The 21,998-nt window shown below is 39.9% G+C and overlaps 1 long non-coding RNA gene across 4 annotated transcripts in view; it reads right to left on the bottom strand.

Annotated features, from left to right (window-relative positions):
• Positions 1 to 21,998, bottom strand: part of LOC140629071 (uncharacterized) — a 92,836-nt gene that overhangs the window by 24,889 nt on the left and 45,949 nt on the right. The window contains exon 5 of one of the 4 annotated variants that reach the window (XR_012026933.1): positions 21,440 to 21,997. The exons of 2 other annotated variants lie outside the window; for them this stretch is intronic. This is a non-coding gene — a long non-coding RNA (uncharacterized lncRNA). Of the gene's footprint in view, positions 1 to 21,439; position 21,998 lie in introns of those variants that run through there. One more of the 4 variants, XR_012026935.1, reaches the window with a different exon arrangement.

Raw genomic sequence — 21,998 nt, 5'->3', positions numbered from 1 at the left:
TCACCTTTGGGGTTAACACACAATCTTTTGTTGCTTCTCTAAGGGGGGTACTTAAGTGATCATGCAATTGCACACAGGCTTTGGAGACAGAACATAGAGACTTGTCTCACACTCCCACCAGAAACTCAGCTTTGGCTTTGTATTCATGACATCTTACTGTAGCAAATCTCTCCACATGCTGGGCTTGCTTCTGCCAACCAGGTTTTAGTACACGTCGCATAATCCTCTTCCCAGGTCAACCTCCTCCATAAACCTCACTTATCAAGATGAATGTGGTCATGGTTAATCTTATGTGTCATCTTGAGGAGGCCATGGTACTCAGCTGTTTAATCAACACTAGCCTAGATGTTGCTGTGAAGGAATGTTTTGGTTATGATTACACATTTACCTTTCTTACATTTTTAGTTTTTACATTTACCTCAGTAGACTCTGAATGATCACCCATTAAACGAGCAAGTCTCCTTTAGTCAGCTGAAAGCCTAAAGAAAAAAGGCAGAGGTTCCCCAGAGAAGAAGGCATTCTGCCTCCAGGCTACTTTTGGGTGCAGACTTCCCTCAGTCTCCAGCGTGCCCACAGATTTTGGTCTCTTCAGTCTCGCTAGCCTGTACAATCATGTGAACCATTTTGGTCTCTTCAGTCTTGCTAGCCTGTACAATCATGTGAACCAATTCTTAAAATCTCTCTCTCCCCACCCCCTCTTTGTTTCCGTAAACACATCCTACTAGCACAGTGTTTCTGACTGACTAATACAAATTTGGGTAATGAGTGTAGACATAGAGGACTAGAACCTTAAAGATGTTTCTTAAAGTTTGTTCCCTAATGAGATTAGATTTGAAGGCAATAATGACTATTTCCAGTGGGAAAGAGAGCACAAATAAAGTGGCAAGAGAGATATGGAAAATACCCTCACTGAGTACTCTTAATCAGATACTTATAGGAAACAAGATTCCTGATGACCAAGCTCTGATACCTTTGAAGACTTTTTGCCAAACTAATTAGTTTAATGGGATTGGCTGGTTGATCCTGTAGGAGAAGAAAATGTTTTCTCTATCCTCTTGTTCAATGTCTAGATTTACAAAGTAAACTGACAGCACACAATTAGCAGGAGAAAAGGCATACAGGTTTAATTAATGTTAAAGGTTTATCTCATGAGGGGGAGCTTTAGAGAGAAGAGGACCTCCTCTCCCCCCCCACCCACACACACCAAAACCAAACCAAACCAAACCAAACCAAACCAAACCAAACCAAACCAAAACAAAAACAAAACAAGCAGCAAACCATTGAGGTTGGAGGCTTTTATGCATCATTAGGGCAAAAGAGGATCCAATTTAAAGAAAAGTGACAAGACAAATGAAAGGGACTTTGAGCTTCAAAGGGTGACAGGTTATGGAAAGGCAAATATATTGGTTAACTCATGGCAGACAAGGGCTCATTAGTAAGGTTTGCCCACATAGGCTCTTTTTCAGTGCCGGCTCTTCTCCGGGGGTAAGTGTGACAGCTTGGCAGGGACAGGATCACAAAAGAGATTTATGATCTGTTTTCAGGCAGATGGGGGAGGCCAGAGAACTCATCCTATGTCTACCTTTGCTCCATTGCCTTCAATTCAAGCTAGTACTCATGCCAGGGTGGTATATTTTGGGGTGGCATATTCCGATCTCTCACAGTTCTCCTGGCTGAAACTTCATGAAGTCCACATATTAAAAAATCCAGTCAAGGACTGTGGAGAAAAGATTTGGGTGGGAAGAGAACTGTAAAGGAAGAGAAGAATATAGGATAGAACAAGAATAACAGGCAGAAAAGAACGAATTCAAGTAGAGTTTCCCACACTTCATTAAACCAACTTCCCAATCTTGGAGATAAGTCAGTCCCATAAAATGGCCAATAGGGTGTGATTATCTTGTCTTTTTAAAGGTATAATTAGACACTATTTGTCTCATCCAATCTATTCAGAAGCTGCATTTTCCAATGATTGCACAAGCTCCTCCGTGCTGGGCAGCTACCATATCCTTGGCATGGTGATTTTTGAGCACATCTGAGACTAAACTGTTAACTTCTGACTGGACTGTTACCGGCATTTGTGTAGTGATATTGAACTCTTATTCTACTACCATGGGGAGATTTAGGACAGTCTTCCAACTCATACTTTCCAAAGCTTTGGAAAACATTGAAAATATGATGGAATTGTGATATTCAACTGGGTCTCTTACCTGAGACATTTATGTGGTGTTACCTTATGACAAAGGATCCGGAATTTGTAATTTTCCTGGCATTTAAGGTAGAAGAAGCCAGGTATCAGAGTCCACAACTTTCTGATCATTTAGGTAGGCATATACTTCATATACTTTATGGGCAGGTTTTGTTTTATTGCACTCCTTTTTATTGTGCTTTACAGATATTGTGTTCCTCACAAATTGAACTTTTCTGGCAATCTTGTGTTGAGATGTCTAATAAGCACCAATTTTCTTTTTTTTTTAATTTATTTTTTATTGGTGTTCAATTTACTAACATACAGAATAACCCCCAGTGCCCGTCACCCATTCACTCCCAGCCCCCGCCCTCCTCCCCTTCTACCACCCCTAGTTCGTTTCCCAGAGTTAGCAGTCTTTACGTTCTGTCTCCCTTTCTGATATTTCCCACACATTTCTTCTCCCTTCCCTCATATTCCCTTTCACTACTGGACCCTTCTCTTACACCGTACACAAAGACAAACTCAAAATGGATGAAAGATCTAAATGTGAGACAAGATTCCATCAAAATCCTAGAGGAGAACACAGGCAACACCCTTTTTGAACTCGCCACATTAACTTCTTGCAAGATACATCCAGGAAGGCAAAAGAAACAAAAGCAAAAATGAACTATTGGGACTTCATCAAGATAAGAAACTTTTGCACACCAATTTTCCAATACCATTTGCTCATCATGTATCTGTGTGTGTCACATTTTGTTAATTGTGTAACCTTTCAAACTTTTTCAGTATTACTATATTTTTTATGGTCATCTGTTTTTAATGATTGTGACGTACTAAAAACTCAGCGATAGTTAGCGACTGTTAGCCTAACGCACGTTTAAATTAAGTTGCACACATTATTTTTAAGGGGATCCCTGGGTGGCTCAGCGATTTGACACCTCCCTTTGGCCCAGGGCGGGATCCTGGAATCCTGGGATCGAGTCCCGCGTCAGGCTCCCGGCATGGAGCCTGCATCTCCGCCTGCCTGTGTCTCTGCCTCTCTCTCTTTCTCTCTCTCTGTCTTTCATGAATAAATAAATAAATAAATAAATAAATAAATAAATCTTTAAAAAAAACAAAAGACATAATTCTATGACACACTTAATAGACTACAAGTATAAACATAACTCTGATGTGCCCTGGGAAACCAAAAAACTCACTTGGCTTGCTTTGTTGTAATATTTATTTTGTTGCAGTGGTCTGGAACCAAACCTTCCATATCTCCGAGGTATGTCTGTTTTGTCATTTTGGATAAAAAGTCTAGTGTAATTCATGCACAAACTCAAGCTGCAACTTGCAATTCCACAGCTCATGGTGATCCATGACATTTGCCATTTTGACAACTTCATTTTCTTTCTTTTTCTTTTTTTTCTTTTTGCTACAAATACATTTTCTATGTGCTCCTATCAGTGTGGAGAACAGACTGAGCAAGAGCTGATGCAGAAGGACTGTAGTCCAGGTTGACAACTATAAATAAGCCTTAGGTTTGTTGCCTGACCAGTTAGTCCATATATATACATTTTTGTCTATTCAGGTATAATATTTTTTTTTGGATTCAAGGTTTTTTTATTTATTTATTTTATTTATTTTTTATTTATTTTATTTATTTTTATTTTTTTAAGAATTTAATTTTTTATTGGTGTTCAATTTACCAACATACAGAATAACACCCAGTGCTCATCCCATCAAGTGCCCCCCTCAGAACCCGTCACCCATTAATTCCCATCCCCCGCCATCCTCCCCTTGCACCACCCCTAGTTTGTTTCCCAGAGTTAAGAGTCTTTATGTTCTGTCTCCCTTTCTGATATTTTCCACACATTTCTTCTCCCTTCCTTTATATTCCCTTTCACTATTATTTAAATTCCCCAAATGAATGAGAACATACACTGTTTGTCCTTCTCTGATTGACATATTTAACTCAGCATAATACCCTCCAGTTCCATCCTCGTTGAAGCAAATGGTGGGTAGTATTTGTCGTTTCTAATGGCTGAGTAATATTCCATTGTATACATAAACCACATCTTCTTTATCTATTCATCTTTCAATGAACACTGAGGCTCCTTCCACAGTTTGGCTATTGTGCACATTGCTGCTAGAAACATCGGAGTGCCGGTGTCCGGCGTTTCATTGCATCTGAGTCTTTGGGGTAAACTCCAACAGTGCAATTGCTGGGTCGTAGGGCAGGTCTATTTGTAACTCTTTGAGGAACCTCCACACAGTTTTCCAGAGTGGCTGCACCAGTTCATATTCCCACAAAGAGTGTAAGAGGGTTCGCTTTTCTCCGCATCCTCTCCAACATTGGTTGTTTCCTGTGTTGGTAATGTTCCCCATTCTCACTGGTGTGAGGTGGTATCTCCTTGTGGTTTTGATTTGTATTTCCCTGATGGCAAGTGATGCGGAGCATTTTCTCATGTGCATGTTGGCCATGTCTATGTCTTCCTCTGTGAGATCTCTATTCATGTCTTTTGCCCATTTCATGATTGGATTGTTTGTTTCTTTGGTGTTGAGTTTAATAAGTTTTTCATAGATCTTGGAAACTAGCCCTTTATCTGATAGGTCATTTGCAAATATCTTCTCCCATTCTGTAGGTTGTATCTTAGTTTTGTTACCTGTATCCTTTGCTGTGCAAAACCTTCTTATCTTGATGAAGTCCCAATAGTTCATTATTGCTTTTGTTTCTCTTGCCTTCATGGTTGTATCTTGTAAGAGGTTACTGTAGCCAAGTTCAAAAAGGGTGTTACCTGAATTCTCCTCTAGGAATTTGGTGGAAACTTTTCTCACGTTTAGATCTTTCATCCATTTTGAGTTTATCTTTGTGTATGCTGAAAGAGAGTCGTTCAGTTTCATTCTTCTCCAGAACTATGAGAGGAGCCAGAACAAGGCTTTTCTGGCATGGACCTTAAAGATGCATCACAGAGAGGATTGGAGAGAGTCCTTGCCGTGTAAAGTTCCCTTGATGGTACACACCAGGAGCAAAGGAACAGCAGCCACCACGAGAGGAGCCGGAGCAAGGTTCAGATCATGACCCCTATTATCCATATTGAATAACATCCGTCAGTCTGGGCCGAAAGATAAACAGCACACTGAAACTTAGGGCATTGGTGAAAATGTGTTGTTGTTGGAGAAAAGGAAGAGATTTTGTAAAAAATCTATTCAGGGGGAGGGACTGGCATGAGTGCCGTTGTTGGAGGAACGTTGGAGGAAGAATCAGGAGACTTCTCAGTCCAGAGCCTTGAGAGCTGACCACGCTGTCTGCCTGGGAGGCACAGAGCAGGGTATGACGTGATCAATTTCCCATCCCTGGCGTTTTTGCCCAAAAAGAGAGCACAACTCCTATCTACGCACGAGAAAGCATCAGATACAAGTGAACTGAGAGACAGTCTACAATCATCGGTTGCTAGTATTCTTCAAAATTGTCAACATCTTCAACAATTAGGAAAGATAGAAGAAGTGTCACGGAAACGAAAGCCATGTGACAACTAAGTGTAATGTGCTATCACACACAGGTGTCCAGCGGAAGAAGCACCTTCCTTGGAAAACCTGGCAGAATCTGAGTGCCGTCTGTAGTTTAGTCCTAGTGTACACATGTGGGTCTCTTCGTTTTTATCATTGGAGCGTGGTCAGGAGATGTTCACCTCTGAGGGTAGACGGATGAAGGGTGTACAGAAACTTTCTGCACTGCGTTACAAGTCTGTACTTTGAAAATCATCCCGACCATATGCAGTACCTTGTGGTCTCAGCTATGTATTTCAAGGGTTTGGGTTGATTCTGCCTTGCATTTTTTAATGTTTTATAGAGGGTGGCTGTTCAGGTTACCTGCTCTTTCTCTGTTGTTGGAAAAAAAGCACACATCTACGAAAAATGAATGAATGAATGAATGAATGAATGAATGAAAAAAATCAATCAATCAATCAATCAATCAGTCAATCAATCCAGGAAGTCTGGCCGAAGGCAGGCGGCAGGCCATGCAGGAGCCCTTACTTACTAGGCATTCACTAGGCGGTGCCCCGGCCACTGCGCCACGCTGTGTGGTTGTGTACCCCTCCTGGACCTGCACGATGGGGCAGGCAGTCCTAAGTGAGCCAGGTAGGATCTGGCTCCCACGGACACAGTCCCCCATCCACCACAGGCTCTCCTGCCACTCACCACCCTCAGCCACACAGCCAGGGTGGTGTGGAGTGTGCGGACCTTCAGCGGGATCGGGGGCCAGACCTCGTGCGCTCTGCGAGGTCTGCTGAGTCCCTGAGGCCTCTATGCTCCCTGCCCCTCCTTGACTGGAACCATATGGGACGCCTCGGGCCGCCACCAAACAAGTAGTGCACCCCGTTACAACAGTACAGGCACTGGGTCCCGAAAGGAAAGAATTGTGTCTGTGTCTCTGCGTGTACCTGAGGCCCTGGGTGTTTCTGTCCCTGCCAGGGAGCTTCAAGATGCCGAGATGAATATGAGGCGACGGCACACTTGTCCACAGCCGTCGCACACATACAGATGGATGCCAGCGGTCAACACGGCTCTCCTGCAGAGGAGATCACTGAGGACAACGCTGTGGTGCTGACACGTTCAGAGGCAGACGGACTCAGACGCCCAGCTCATCTTGGTTATTTTTATTTACTCAAATTCTCGTTCGTTTGTTTATTGATTGATTGATTGATTGATTAGTGAGATGCACACACACAAACACAAACACACACAGGATCTTGTGTTTCTAACTTTTAATGAAAGTTACATGGCTCCTGGAGCCCCACCATGAGATACCACCTCACACCAGTGAGAATGGGGAAAATTAACAAGGCAGGAAACAACAAATATCTGAGAGTATGTGGAGAAAGGGGAATCCTCTTGCACTCCTGGTGGGAATGTGAACTGGTGCAGCCACTCTGGAAAACTGTGTGGAGGCTCCTCAAAGAGTTAAAAATAGATCTGCCCTGCGACCCAGCAATTACACTGCTGGGTAGTTACCCCAAAGATACAGCTGCAGTGAAATGCCGGGACACCTGCACCCCGATGTTTATAGCAGCAATGTCCAGAATAGCCAAACTGTGGAGGGAGCCTCGGTGTACATCGAAAGATGAATGGATAAAGAAGATGTGGTCTATGTATACAATGGAATGTTACTCAGCCATTAGAAACGACAAATACCCACCATTTGCTTCAACGTGGATGGAAATGGGGGGATATTATGCTGATTGAAATAAGTCAATCGGAGAAGGAGAAACATTGTATGGTCTCATTCATTTGGGGAATATAAAAAAACAGTAAAAGGGAATAAAGGGGAAAGGAGAAAATATGAGTGGGAATTATCAGAAAGGAGACAGAACATGAGAGACACCTAACTCTGGGAAACGAACTAGGGGTGGTGGGAGGGGAGGTGGGCAGGCGGTGGGGGTGACTGGTGACAGGCACAGAAGGGGTACTTGTTCGGTTGAACATTGGGTGTTATTCTATATGTTGGGAAATTTAACGCCAATAATAAATAAATTTATAAAACGATATATAAATAAGTAAAATCTAGGGCTACTGGAAACAGACATCACTGAATGTGACTTTTTATTTATACATACTTATAACTTATTATTCTGTCTCTAAATAGGTACAAATTCCTCTCTTTATCGTTATACTGTACTGTAATATCAAACTATTTTTTTAAAGGATTTTTTTTGTGTTTCCTCTCATTTTTATTTTAATAAAACTAGTCAAAACGCTATATTTTTGTTGTTGGTGTTTTCAATAATTTAGGGGGCAGATACAGAATCTACATAATAGAGGAAATTACAGTGAAACATATGTAAGTTAAGTTCTTACTGAATCTTATTTTTAAGGTCATGCTGACACTTATTTAACGATATTTTTGTTTTATTAAAAAGAAGGAAGATGATACATTACTACATTGCTTGATTAGTTTTGTTTATCAAATTGTTATTTGGTTAATCCACTAAATTGGGAGTTGTTTTGAATGGATTTATGTTTAAGATATATTTTAGTACAAGGGTTTCTCAATCTCAGTACTATAGGCAATGGGATAAGATTATCCTTTGATGGGGAGGCTGCCACTGTGCACTGGAAAATGCCTAGTAGCATTCCTGAGTTCTACCCAGAAGCTGCTAAGATCAAATTCTGTACTCCCTTCAGTTATTACAATGAAAAATGTCTCTAAACATTACCCTCACTTAGGTTAGGGAAATATGACTTGTCCTTGACTTCTCAGGAGCAGCAGGAAATTGACTTCTTTGGATTTTTCTTGATTTATGTTCCAATGACATTTGGGGGAAGAAAATCAAAACCTAAATGTTGTCTCCTGCATAACAGCATGACTAACTTTGTATCAACTCTCCCTTTTGAAAACATAAATAAATGCTACAATTTGAAGAGTCTCTAGTTAATTAAGGGGAAAATTATATCAACCTACCTTACATAAAGTCAATAAATTAATTTTTCTTTACAATCAGGAAAAATTCTGCTCTATGTTATGAAGACATGGGTGTGTATGAACTTTTAAAATTTCCACATGTTTGCTGGTCCCAGAACTATCCAGTTTTGCCTCAGAAATGCAGCATTTCCTATGTGACTATTAACAGAACACTCTGAAGCATGAGAGTTGCCAATAGTTATGTTATTTGTGTATTCTGAAGTCACAGTCTTCACAAAATCCCAAAATCTCTCTGCTTCTTGAGTTTTCTCTACTCACGTGGAATCCAAATGACTGATATGTTCAAGTGGATGCTAAAACAATGAAATGTGGATTTGTGTACTATCTCTCTAAGCCAATGAGAGAATGGTAACTGATATCAAGAAATGTTCCCATATCCAAAGCTGAATATCTGTGCTCAAAGCAATCAGAATCCTACATTAAATTTTACATTCCTGATAAATTCAGAAACTATGATACCCAATTTCTGGGACAGCAAGATACTATTTCAGAGAGTAGGGTCTACAGCTACAGTACAGATCCAAATTATAGAGCTGTCCCATATATAAAATTTAATGGCTTTAAGTTTATGATTCTTTTTTCTAATTATAGATCTATTTTTTTTTTAAATTTTTATTTATTTATGATAGTCACACACAGAGAGAGAGAGGCAGAGACATAGGCAGAGGGAGAAGCAGGCTCCATGCACCAGGAGCCCAACGTGGGATTCGATCCTGGGTCTCCAGGATCGCGCCCTGGGCCAAAGGCAGGCGCCAAACCGCTGCGCCACCCAGGGATCCCTAATTATAGATCTTCTTGAGAAGGACTTATGTGCAAGACTCTGTGGTCTAGTTTTCTGAAAGCAACTTCCTGCTTGTGCTTAAAAACATTTCAGACAGAGACCTATTTCTTTTCTTTTTCTTAAGATTTTATTTATTTATTCATGAAAGACACAGAGAGAAGGGCAGAGACACAGGCAGAGGGAGAAGCAGGCTCCATGCTGGCAGCCTGACGTGGGACTCGATCCTGGGACTCCAGGATCACACCCTGGGCTGAAGGCAGGTGCTAACCGTTGAGCCACCCAGGGATTCTCGAGACCTATTTCTAATCAAGCAAACTTGTTCTTGTATTTCCTTTCTTTCTTTCTTTCTCTCTTTCTCTCTTTCTCCCTTTCTTCCTTTCTTTCTTTCTCTCTCTCTCTTTTCTTCCTTTCTTGTTGTTTTTTAAGATTTTATTTATTTATTCATTCATGAGGCACAGAGAGAGAGAGAGAGAGAGAGAGAGGCAGAGACACAGGCAGAGGGAGAAGCACGTTCCATGCAGGGAGCAGGACACGGGACGCGGTCCTGGGACTCCAGGATTACTCCCCGGGCCAAAGGCAGGCGCTAAACCACTGAGCTACCCTGGGATCCCCCTTTCCTTTCTTTCTTTTTCTTTTTCTTTTTTCTTTCTTTTCTTTTTTTCCTTCCTTCCTTCCTTCCTTCCTTCCTTCCTTCCTTCCTTCCTTCCTTCCTTCCTTCCTTCCTTCCTTCCTTCTTTCCTTCCTTCCTTTAGATTTCTTCCTTTCTTTTGTTTTTATTCCCTCATGATAGATTCGATTATTTTATATTAAATAACGATATGTGTGACTTTGGGGCAGGTGGCGTAGTAGGAGGACACTAAGTTTACCTCATCTCATGCATATGGCTAGATAACTATCAAGTCATCCTAAATATCCTAGAAATTGACCTGAATAAGGGCATAACAGACTCCATAATGAAAGGTGGAGTAGAGGCCATACTGAAGGTGGTAAGAGGTGTGAAGACATGGTATAGAAGAGAAAAAGGTCATGTCTGCTGCAATGGGGAGGGAGCCATGGTCACAGAGAAATGTGAGAGATGGACTAACAGACAGAGCAACACATGGGGGAAAACAAATTTCCATAGCAATTTGCTTAGAAAGCAAATTGGTCAAATTTCTTGAGTTTTTCCAATGAGCAGGGCTTAAAGCATGAAGTTTTAAAGAACAGTAGATTTGGCTCAGGCAGACCCCAGAAAGTACTAGATCAGCTCTTGGATAGAAGGGAGAACAACAGCCCCCAGCCATACAACCTGAAACCACAATCTGAAGAAAGCCTGGGGCACAACCTAGGGAGGTAAATTGTTCATCTCAGAGAGGCAGAGTTCACAGACAGGCCCTTCCAGCAAAAAGGAAACTGGCAGTTGTCATTTTCCTACTCCTCAGCATAAGCACAGGGTCAGCTGCAAGAACAAGCTCATCAGTGACACTCTCAGTCTAACTTGTTTACACCAAGCCCTTCCCCCCACGCTCAGCTAGAACTTCCCTTTCCAGCCATGCTTGCCTCTTGTCTCAAAGTTGCAGGCCCCACCCCCCCAGGAGACCAGCCCAAATATCTGCCCAAAATACATCCTCTAGCTCAGAAGTTGTAGGGCCTTAGTGCTAGTGGCAATGGTAGTGACAAGGCTCATTACACAAAGGAAATCAGAGCACACTTAATTAAAAGTCAACATATTCAGGTCAAGGACAAAACACTCCCCACAATAAGCAAAGAGAGCTTCTGCACATAAATGGCCTAAAGAAAAAAGCATCTGTACCCAACAGCAGAGAACACACAGAATACACTGGACACATTACTGAAGCACCAATACCCAAGGACCAAGGGACAATACACAATAAGGAACTACAGTGGCATACACTTGGGCAGGCACAGAAATTTAGATGAAATGAGAAGACAGAGGAATTTGTCCCAAATGAAAGAACAGGACAAGGCTACAGCCAAAGACCCAAGGGGAACATATACCTGATAGAAAATTTAGAGTAATGATGATAAGAGTACTCACTGGCTTCAGAAAAGAGTGGGATGCAACAGTAAGTCTATTAACACAGAAATAAAGAATAACAAGCAGAGATAAAGTGTTCAATAAATGACATAAGGAACAAGCTTGATGGAATAAAGACCAGGCTGTAAAAAACAGAGGAACAAAGTAATGACCTAGAAGACAGAGTAATGGAAAATAATAAAGCTGAACAAAAGAGAGAAAAAAGAATTATGCAAAATTAGAATAGATTTAGGGAAATCAATGACTCCATCAAATGTAATAACATTCATAATATAAGAGTCCTCAGGAAAAGAAGAGGGAAAAAAGGAGGCAGAACGCTTACTTAAAGTGATAATATGTGAAAACTTACAAATCTGAAAGAAAAAGATATCAGAATCATGAGGCACAGAGAACCACCATTAAAATCACAGACACCAGACCCATGCCAGGAAATATTGTAATCAAACTGGCAAAATGTAGTGAATTCAGTAAAGTTTTATGACTCAAAATTAAATAAGAAATCTGTTGCAACTTTTTTTCACCAAGAATGAGGGAGTAGAAAGAGAAATCAGGGAATCAATCCCATTTACAATTGCATGAAAACGAATAATAATCCCAGGCATAAACCCCACCAAAGAGGTGCAAGACCTGTCCTCTGAAAACAATAAAACACTATTGAAGGAGATTATGATACAAAGAAATGGAAACACACTCCAGGATCATGGTGTGGAAGACTAATTATTAACTGTCTATACCACCAAAGACAACCTACACATTTAATGCAATCCTATCAAAAAACCACTGGTATTTACAACAGAGCTAGAAAAATAATCCTAAAATGTGTATGGAACCATTCAAGTCCCCAAATACCCACAGAAACCTTGAACAGGAAAGAAAAGCTTGCAGGAAGCAGAATTCTGGAATTCGAGTTATATTACACAAATGTAATGATCAAATAGTACTGTCAAAAGATAAACATATAACTAGATGGAACAGAATAGAAAACCCAGAAAGGAATCCACAGCTACATTCCAGTTAACCCTTGACAAAGCAAGAAAGAAGAATCAGTGGCACTCTCTTCACAAATGGTATTGAGAAAACCGGGTAGTAACATGCATATGTATGAAACAGGACCCTTTTCTTATATTACAGACAAAAAAATATTCAAAATGGGTGAAACCTGAATGTGAGTCCTAAAACCATAAAAATACTAAAAGAAACTCAAGAAGTAACCTCTTTGGCACTGACCTCAGCAACTTCTTTCTAGATATGTCTCCAGAGGCAAGGGAAACAGAAGCAAAATAAACTATTGGGATTTCATCAAAATGTAAAGCTTCTGCACAGCAAAGGATATCATCAACAAAATTAGAAAAGAATCTACTGAATGGGAGAAGACATTTACAAATGACATTTCCCACAAGCAGCTAATAGCCAAAGTATTTTTTTTATTATGCTAGTCAGTCTCCCTTTCTGATATTTCCCACTCATTTTTTCTCCTTTCCCCTTTATTTACTTTCACTATTTTTTTCCCCAAATGAATAAGAGACTCCTAACTCTGGGAAAGGAACCAGGGGTGGTGGAAAGGGAGGTGGGTTGGGGGTGACTCGGTGACGGGCACCGAGGGGGGCACTTGGTGGGATGAGCACTGGGTGTTATGCTATATGTTGGCAAATTGAACTCCAATTTAAAAAAAAATAAAAGAAAAATTAAATTAAATTAAATTAAATTAAATTAAATTAAATTAAATTAAAGAAAATCATGCTAGTCAACACCAAAAGCAAACAAACAAAAGCCCTATTAAAAATGAGCAGAAGGGATCCCTGGGTGGCACAGCGGTTTAGCGCCTGCCTTTGGCCCAGGGCGCGATCCTGGAGACCCGGGATCGAATCCCACGTCGGGCTTCCGGTGCATGGAGCCTCTTCTCCCTCTGCCTGTGTCTCTGCCTCTCTCTCTCTCTGACTATCATAAATAAATAAAAATTTAAAAAAATGAGCAGAAGAGCTGAATAAATGTTTTTTAAAGGAGACTTATGGAAAGTCAACAAACACATAAACCAGGTGCTTAATATAATCAAGGAAATGCAAATAAAATCACAATGAAATATCACATTATGTCTGTCAGAATTGCTAGATGAAAATAACAAGGCAAAGTTATGGAGCAGAGAAAACCATTGTGCATTGTAGGTGGCATGTAATTGGTTTAACAAGTGCGGCAAACAGTATCAATGTTCTTCAAATAATTAAAAATAGAACTATAATGGGTCACCTGTGTGGTTCAGTGGGTTGAGCATCTGCCTTCAGCTCAGATCATGGTCTCGGGGCCCCGGGATAGAGCCCAATAATGAATTCCCTGCTCCTCCCTCTGCCCCTTCCCACCACTCATGCTCTCTCTCTCTCTTTCTCTGAAATAAATTAGTAATCTGAAAGGAAAAAACAAACACAAAAGTAAAACTACCCTATGATCCAGCAATTACACTATTGAGTATTTACCCAAAGAATACAGAAATATTAATTCAAAGGGGTACATGTACCCCTATGTATATAGCAGCATTATTTATAATAGCCAAGATATGGAAGCAGCCTGTGTCCATTGAGCAATGAACGTATAAAGAAGAAGTGGTATATAAATTCTTTTTAAAAGGGATTTTATTTATTCATTTGAGAGAGAGTGAATGAGAGAGAGAGATATCAGGGGCTGAGGCAGTGGCAGAAGGAAAGGGAGAGGGAAAAGGAGATTCCTGCTGAGCAGCGAGCCCAACGCAGGACTTGATCCCAGGACCCTGGGACCAGGACCTGAGCCAAAGACAGACACTTAACTGACTGAACCACCCAGGTGTCCCAAGAAATGGTATATATCTACAGTGGAATATCACATAGCCACAAAAAGAATGAAATCTTGCCATTTGCAGCGACATGGGCGGAGTTAGAATGTATAATACTAAGAGAAACAAGCCAGTCAGAGAAAGGCAAATACCATGTACTTTCACTCATATATGGAATTTCAGGAGAAAACAAGCAAGGGAGCAAGCAAACAAACAAACAAGTGAGTAAAGGGAAAAGAGACACAGAGACAAGCCAAGAAAAAGGAGACAGCATTGAATACTTAGCTCAATATTACTAGTCACATGTAATGTCTAGTGCAAAACTGGCTTCCCTGAAAATAAAATGATGCTAGCAAGACAGAACAATATAAAGTGTTGCTGACAAATTTCAAAAGAGAGACACAGAGAGATAAGAAACAGACTCATAACTATAGAGAACAAACCTAGGAAAGGTGGGTGGGAGGATGGATGATGGGGATTAAAGAATGCACTTATCATGATGAGCCCTGAGTCATGCATAGAATTGCTGAATCCCTGTATTTTACACCTGAAACTAATGTAACACTGCGTGTTAAGTAACTATGATTTAAATAAAAACTCTAAAAAATAAAAAAAAGAAATACTATTGTTTGTATTCCTTGGACCTCCTATAATTACCAGCAAAGACTTGCACAAATTTGACTAAAAAATGCAACCGTGGAAGAGGAGTTTATATTCCTCCATGCCCACCCTCAATGAAGCTGTAAATAACAGGTCTGAATAAAAAATTATACTACTTACTTAAAATTTTTCTCAGTAGAAGATATTGTGTAATTCTACTTCTATAATTAACTTCCACTCCAAAATATCTCCTCCAGGTTCAAAACTCTATTGTCTATGATAAAGTATGATAAAGAAAATAAGCAAATAGAGCAGGGGATGAGTTTTTTGAATTAAAAAATAACTTCAAACTAAGTGAAGTTTTATGCCTCCATGATCAGAAATACTCACACACAAAGAAAGCTCTAGTGTTACATTATTCTTAAATTTGATGTTTCCTTTGATGATAATTTCCTTCACAACTGTTTGATTTTTATGAATAATTTTTGTCAGTCTCACTTGTTTGCTAAGTAGTGGCCATTGATCAATCTTTCACTTCCCAGTCTGTGACAGGCAGCAATGCATGAATTCCTGGAATAGTTTGCACACTGGAACCAGAGTGGGCAATGCAAATTGTATCCCACAATATCATGGATCTCTGTTTTTACCACTGATTGCTGCTGATGATAAGAGAGGTCCAAACAGCCATTGTTGGAATGCCTACCCTCATTGTTTTTATGTTGTTTCTCACATACCGAAGCAACTTGCAGGCAACTTAAAAAAAGAAAATAACGTGTGTCTTTTTTCCTTCTCCTTTACTCTCCCCCTACAGGACCAGGTATTTAAAAACTAGGTCATTCAAAAGCAATTGTAAATACAAAGGAATTTAGAAATCACCTCACATGGACAAAGACACAGGTTCACAAGAGACCCGAAAAGACCTTAGGTTACATGTTAGCCTGACCCTGATGTTTGCATATTGGGTTGTTTCTTTCTGTGAAGTATTTCTCATATACCCTAGCTGGGAAGAGAGATTAATCAACTCATCTCAAAATCAGAAGAATTGATTTCCTCAGGGTTTTCTAACCTCATCATTTGGTATTCTTAAAGAAAGCTTTGTACCTGACAAAACTTGCAGAATTATTTGATATCTTTTTAGGCAGTTCTGCCAAATAAACAGCTTGTCATCCACATCTGTCTCCACTTTTCATTTTATTGTACTTTGTACAAGAGTATTGTTCATTGGGTTGATAGTGTTTTAAAGAAAAAGGAGACAGCACTGAATACTTAGCTCAATATTACTAGTCACATATAATGCCTAGTGCAAAACTGGCTTCCCTGGAAATAAAATGATGCTAGCAAGACAAAACTATATAAAGTGTTGCTGGGAAATTTCAAGCTGGAGTTTCTAGGGCATGGTTGTAGCTGTGTCTCAGAAAGAGGACTTTTATTGTGTGGCAGGAGCAGCTGGAGTGAGAAAGATGGTAAGCAGCATCAATACACTCTTGGTTTCCCACAAAGTAGTGAAATATAAACAATATTTCATGATGATGGTTAGAGCTATAATTAAGGCTAGGGCCACACATATTAATGAACCAAACATATTAGGAAACCCATATTTTATACACCATATAGTAAATATGTATATATTCCAGTCCCATGAAGTTGTAACATGGTATTTACGAGTGGACTTTTATTTTTTTTCTAAGATTTTATTTATTTATTCATGAGAGACACACAGAGAGAGAGAGAGGCAGAGAGACAGGCAGAGGGAGAAGCAGGCTCCATGCAGGGAGCCTGATGTGGGAATCGATCCTGGGTTTCCAGGATCATGCCCTGGGCTGAAGGCAGTGGTGAGCCACCCAGGCTGCCCAAGAGTGGACTTTTAATTGTGAATATAGATTGCAAATTCAAGGGCAACCACTAAAAAAAGAGAAAGAAAGGAAGGAAGGAAGGAAGGAAGGAAGGAAGGGAGGGAGGGAGGGAGGGAGGGAGGGAGGGAGGGAGGGAGGGAGGAAGGAAGGAAGGAAGGAAGGAAGGAAGGAAGGAAGGAAGGAAGGAAGGAAGGAGAGACTGAGAGAAAAGGAGAAAGAGAGAAGAGAGGGAGGAAGGGAGGAAGAGAAAGGAAAGGAATAAAGAAAAAGAGAAGGAAAGAAGGAAAGAAAGAAAGAAAGAAAGAAAGAAAGAAAAAAAGAAAAAAGAAAGAAAGAAAGAGAGAAAGAAAGAAAAAGGAAGGAAGGGAGGGAGGGAGGGAGGGATGGAGGGATGGAGGGAGGGAGGGAGGGAGGGAGGGAGGAAGGGAGACAAAAAATATAAAATTGATATGCTGAGAAAGGAGGGAAAATAACACATAAAATAACTCAATTAAAACAATAAATGGCAGGAAAAGAGTCACAATAAATATAGAGGTGCAAGAGTAACATGTGGAGAATAGTAAAAAATGTATAATAGATATTAACTATATCAATAATTATTTTAAGCATCAATGGCCTAAATATACATATGAAAAGATGGGGATCATCAGAGTAGACCAAATAAGATCCTGGCATGTGTTGTCTACAATAAACTCACTTTAAAGGCATAATTTAATAGATTAAAAGTAAAAGCATGGATGGGGCACCTGGATGGCTCAGTGGTTGAGCATCTGCCTTTGGTTCAGGTCATAGTCCTGGGATCCTGGGATCCAGTCCTGCTTCGGGCTTCCTGCAAGGAGTCTGATTCTCTCTCTGCCTGTGTCTCTGCCTCTCTCTGTGTGTCTCTCATGAATATAGAAATAAAGAAAATCTTTTTTTAAAAAAGGCAAAAGGATGGAGAAAGACATGTCATGCTAACGCTCTTTAAAACAAAGTCGTGGTAGCTATACCAACTTCAGACAGAGCAGATTTTAGAGCAACAGAAGTTATCAAGGATAAAGAGAGCAATACATAATGACAAAGGGATCATCTCTCCAAGAGGCATGATAATCTCTAATGTGTATATGCCTGACAACAAAGGATACAACTATGTCAGGTGAAAACTGATAACAGAAGAGAAAGATACATTTGATGTCATAGCTAAAGACATCAACACTTGTCCTTTAGAACTGAACAGATCTAACATACAAAAAAAATCCAGTAAAGACATAGTTGAATGCAACAGCACCATCAATTAACTGGATGTGATGAATTATCTATAGACTATTCCATCCAACAAGAGGAGAATGCACGTTATTGTCAAACTTGCATAGAATTTACCATGGTAGGCAACATGCTGGGTCATAGAATACAGTGTAAGAAATTTAAAGTTTTAAAATCATACAATGGCTGCTCTCAGGCACAACAGCATTAAGGCAGAAATAAAGAACAGAAAGAAAAACTGGTTTATTTCACAAGATGCATAAAGTCAACAAGCCTCTAGCCAGGCTCACTAAGAATGAGAGAGGACATAGATGAGTAATGTCAGGGAGAGGGGTACACTTATATCTATCTACAGATCCCATGGGCATTGAAAGGATAATAAAGGAAACTTATGAATAACTCTACTACCATAGTTTGATAACCTAGGTTCAAGAGATCAATTCCTTGAAGGCAAATCTATGAAAACTCACAACAAGAGGAACCTGACATTTGGAATCATAGGTCTTTATCTTTTAAGGAATTTAATCAATAACTAATAACTTTTCAAAACAGCAAATACCCTGCCCAGACTGTGTCACTGGTGAATTCTGCACAACATACAAGAGAGAAATAATGCCAATTATGTACAACCTGTTATCCAAAATCTACAAGGGGATCTTAAGAGTCAACAATGAGGAAAGAACAACCAAAAGAAGAAAAACCAAAACCAAAAGAACCATGGACAAACGGCCTAAGATTTCAAGGTGGGTAGATATCAAGTAAATATATGACAACATGTTCAACTATGTATGTCATTACAGAACTGGAATGCAAAACAGCGATGTGGTACCATTAAACCTCCACCCTTTTTTGGACAAAATTCCAAACATTAAGAACAGGAAATGTGATGAAGATGTAGAAGGAGAATAACTCTCATTTGCTGCTGGTGGGAATATAAAATAGTATACTCCTTTTATAACCGGAAGACATTTTGTACCATTTGTAGATAGCTTGGCAGTGTCTTATAAAACACATCCTTAGATAGGATTTGGCAACCATCCCACTTGGTGTTTACCCAAATGGCTTGGAAACATATGTCCAAATGAAAATGTACACACTGATGGTTACGGCAGCTGTATTCGTAATTGCCAAATATTAGGAGCAAGGAAATGTCCTTCAGTAGGCAAGTGGATAACTAGTGGATAACTAAACTTACTCCATTTCAAACAATGAGATTTTATTCAGCACCAAGAAGGAATAAGTCCTGAGCCATGAATAAGCATGGAGGAATCTTAAATGCATATTACTAGGTGAAAGAAGATAATCTGGAAAGGCTAAACACTGTGTGATTCTAACTACACAACATTCTGGAAAAGGCAAAACTATGGAGACAGTAAAAACCTCAGTGGTTGCCAGGGTTTGGAGTGCAGGGAGGGATAAATGGGAGGAGTGTTGGGAAATTTTTAGGTCAGTGCAACTCTTCTCTATGATAGTATAATGCAGGATACATGCCATTCTGCATTTGTCAAAACCCACAGACCAAGCAAGCATCAGAGTGAAATTGATTCAGACTATAGGTTTGCGGGTGTAGATTCATTCACCACAAATGACCATGCTAGAGTGAAATGTCTGAGGCAGGCAGAGAGGATTTCAGTTAGACAGAAACTCTCTCCTTACACTCCTTAAACCTACCTCAGCTTAAATGCAAAAACATTTCTGTGGCTGGGGAAGTGTCCAATATTTTTTGGTTATGGATTTGAGACCCTGTTTCCTCAGTGGTTAAGCAGACATTTGCCTTGGTTTAACTTTCAGTTTGCTCTGCCTGTTGTGACACCCCCCCCCCCAATTAAATAACTGAGTTCTAGGAATTAACTGCATGTACATATTCCTGGGTCCAAGTGTACATCCAAGTGAAATGACACATTTACCAACATCATGTGATGAGCTTTGATTTTCTGGCTTGATTCCTGCAGTTGGGGAGAAGACTATGGCAGCCACCCTCGCTAGGTGGACCCTAACGCTTCATACCTGGGGTGATTCCATTAGGGGGATCATCTCATTCCCTAGCTCTTGGTCATTCATGGCTGGCTGCCTGGTTTTCTTTTAAGTCTTTTTGGAAGTCGATGACTTCCATGAGGTCATTGTGAGTGTGCCTGAGAGAACCACAGTAAATATACGCAGAGTGTGGGAGTGAATAAAAATCTGGACTGCATCTTCAAGATGTCATCTGATGGTCCTTTGTCCAGTTCTACTATTCTTAAATTGCATGATTTAACTTTGAACATGCTATATAATTTTATTGTTTGTTCTCTCACAATATAAACTGCAGGCAATACTTCTCAGCAACATATAAGTTATATACTGATATTTGCAACAACATGGATGATTCTTAAAATAATTATGCTGAGTGAAAGAGGATAAACTAAAAAGATATTCTAGTGTATGACTTTATTCATATAAAATTGAGTGTATAAAATAGATCTATAGTATCAGAAAGCAGAGATGGGTACTTAGTTTATAAACATTCTGTTGTTATGACCTGCTTCTCCATCTTCTACAGAACTCTCTAGGTTTGAATCTTGGCCTTACAATCTTTTGGTCTTCAGGTTTGGTAATGACTCTCAGAACCTTAGAATTTTAGTTTCTATAAAAAGTCCGATAATACTAACCTGCGCTTTATTAAAATACACCGATTTTATTGCTCTTAAGCCATCTTTTACTAAAACCCCAAGTATGAATTGTGCCAGTGCCAAGTGTACGCACAGTAATTGCTCCCTGATGGTTCCTGTTAGTGCAAATCCCCTGTTTCCTTTGGGGGGAAATCTGAGGTTCTTAAATGTATTAATAGTCTGGTTCTTTTTTTTTTTCTCCCCTATTCTTTGCATTTGGATATATTACTAAACTTAAGGAGTCTTGGTTGGAGAGAGATACAGATTTCAATTCTTGTGACTTTTTTACTGCCATTGCTTTAATTACACAAAGGCCTCTGGCACTGGTCAGGCATTTCATTGTGTTAAACAAAAGACTGGGACGGGGAGGGGGAGTGTCACGTGGTTTCCTTGGAAATACCCAAGTTCAGAGATTTAGGTCATGGATTTTCTGCAACTTTCTTTCTTTCCAGAGAATATTAAATCATTTATTGATTACACATGATAATGGATGATACACAAGCTTAAATCCCACCCATAATTTTACCTGATACCATAATTCAATTTAGATATATTGCATAGATGTGCCAGCAATCATAATAAGCAAATAAACTTATTTGCTTGGGTGACCCTTTTAATGGTGAACTCTAGGTCATCACACATTAACTGTCAGTTCAACCACACCAAGGTTTGTGGAGACAATGGCTTCTGTGCCCAAGCAGGTTGCAAATAAAGTTTGAATGGAACCTGGCATCACCCTGAAGGAATTCTAACTTCACACTGTCAGGGTAGTTTACCAAGATGGCTTCAGAGTAGGTGACTAACTTTACACAGCACAACAACAACAAAAACAAAAAGACACATTTAATCAGCATCATCATCACACTATTACATTTAGCAATCAAGAGCATGGGTACAAAAAAAAAATCTACATTAAAACCTTTGTTGGAATGCTTTACACTTTCCACAGAACAGAAACTAAAATAACCTGTTACATGATTTGTTACAAATACAGTCCTTGAGTATTTCCATACTGTTCAAAATAATCTCTTAGATGATGTTCTTCTGTGTCTTCTTTAATGTCACAAACAAAACTCTTTTTCAGTAAGTCAGAACTAGGTTTTTGAGAATCTTCTCTTGAAATAGCCCTCTTTGGTTCCACAACTCTTCCATCCACGCCTTGCATTCATGGCTCCATCCACCTCCTCCACGGTGGCGTAGGTGACAAACCCAAAGCCTCTGGAGCGCTTGGTGTTTGGATCACTCATTACCACACAGTCAGTAAGTGTTCTCCATTGCTCATAATGGCTCCTCAGACTCTCATCAGTTGTTTCAAAGCTCAAACCTCCGATGAACCGATGAACCGCTTCTGCAGCTGCTCAGGCTCTTTGGGAGACTCTGAC

Source organism: Canis lupus, chromosome Y (assembly GCF_048164855.1).
Source record: "Canis lupus baileyi chromosome Y, mCanLup2.hap1, whole genome shotgun sequence".
NCBI lineage: Eukaryota > Metazoa > Chordata > Mammalia > Carnivora > Canidae > Canis > Canis lupus.
This window is presented reverse-complemented; position numbering and strand designations above follow the sequence as displayed.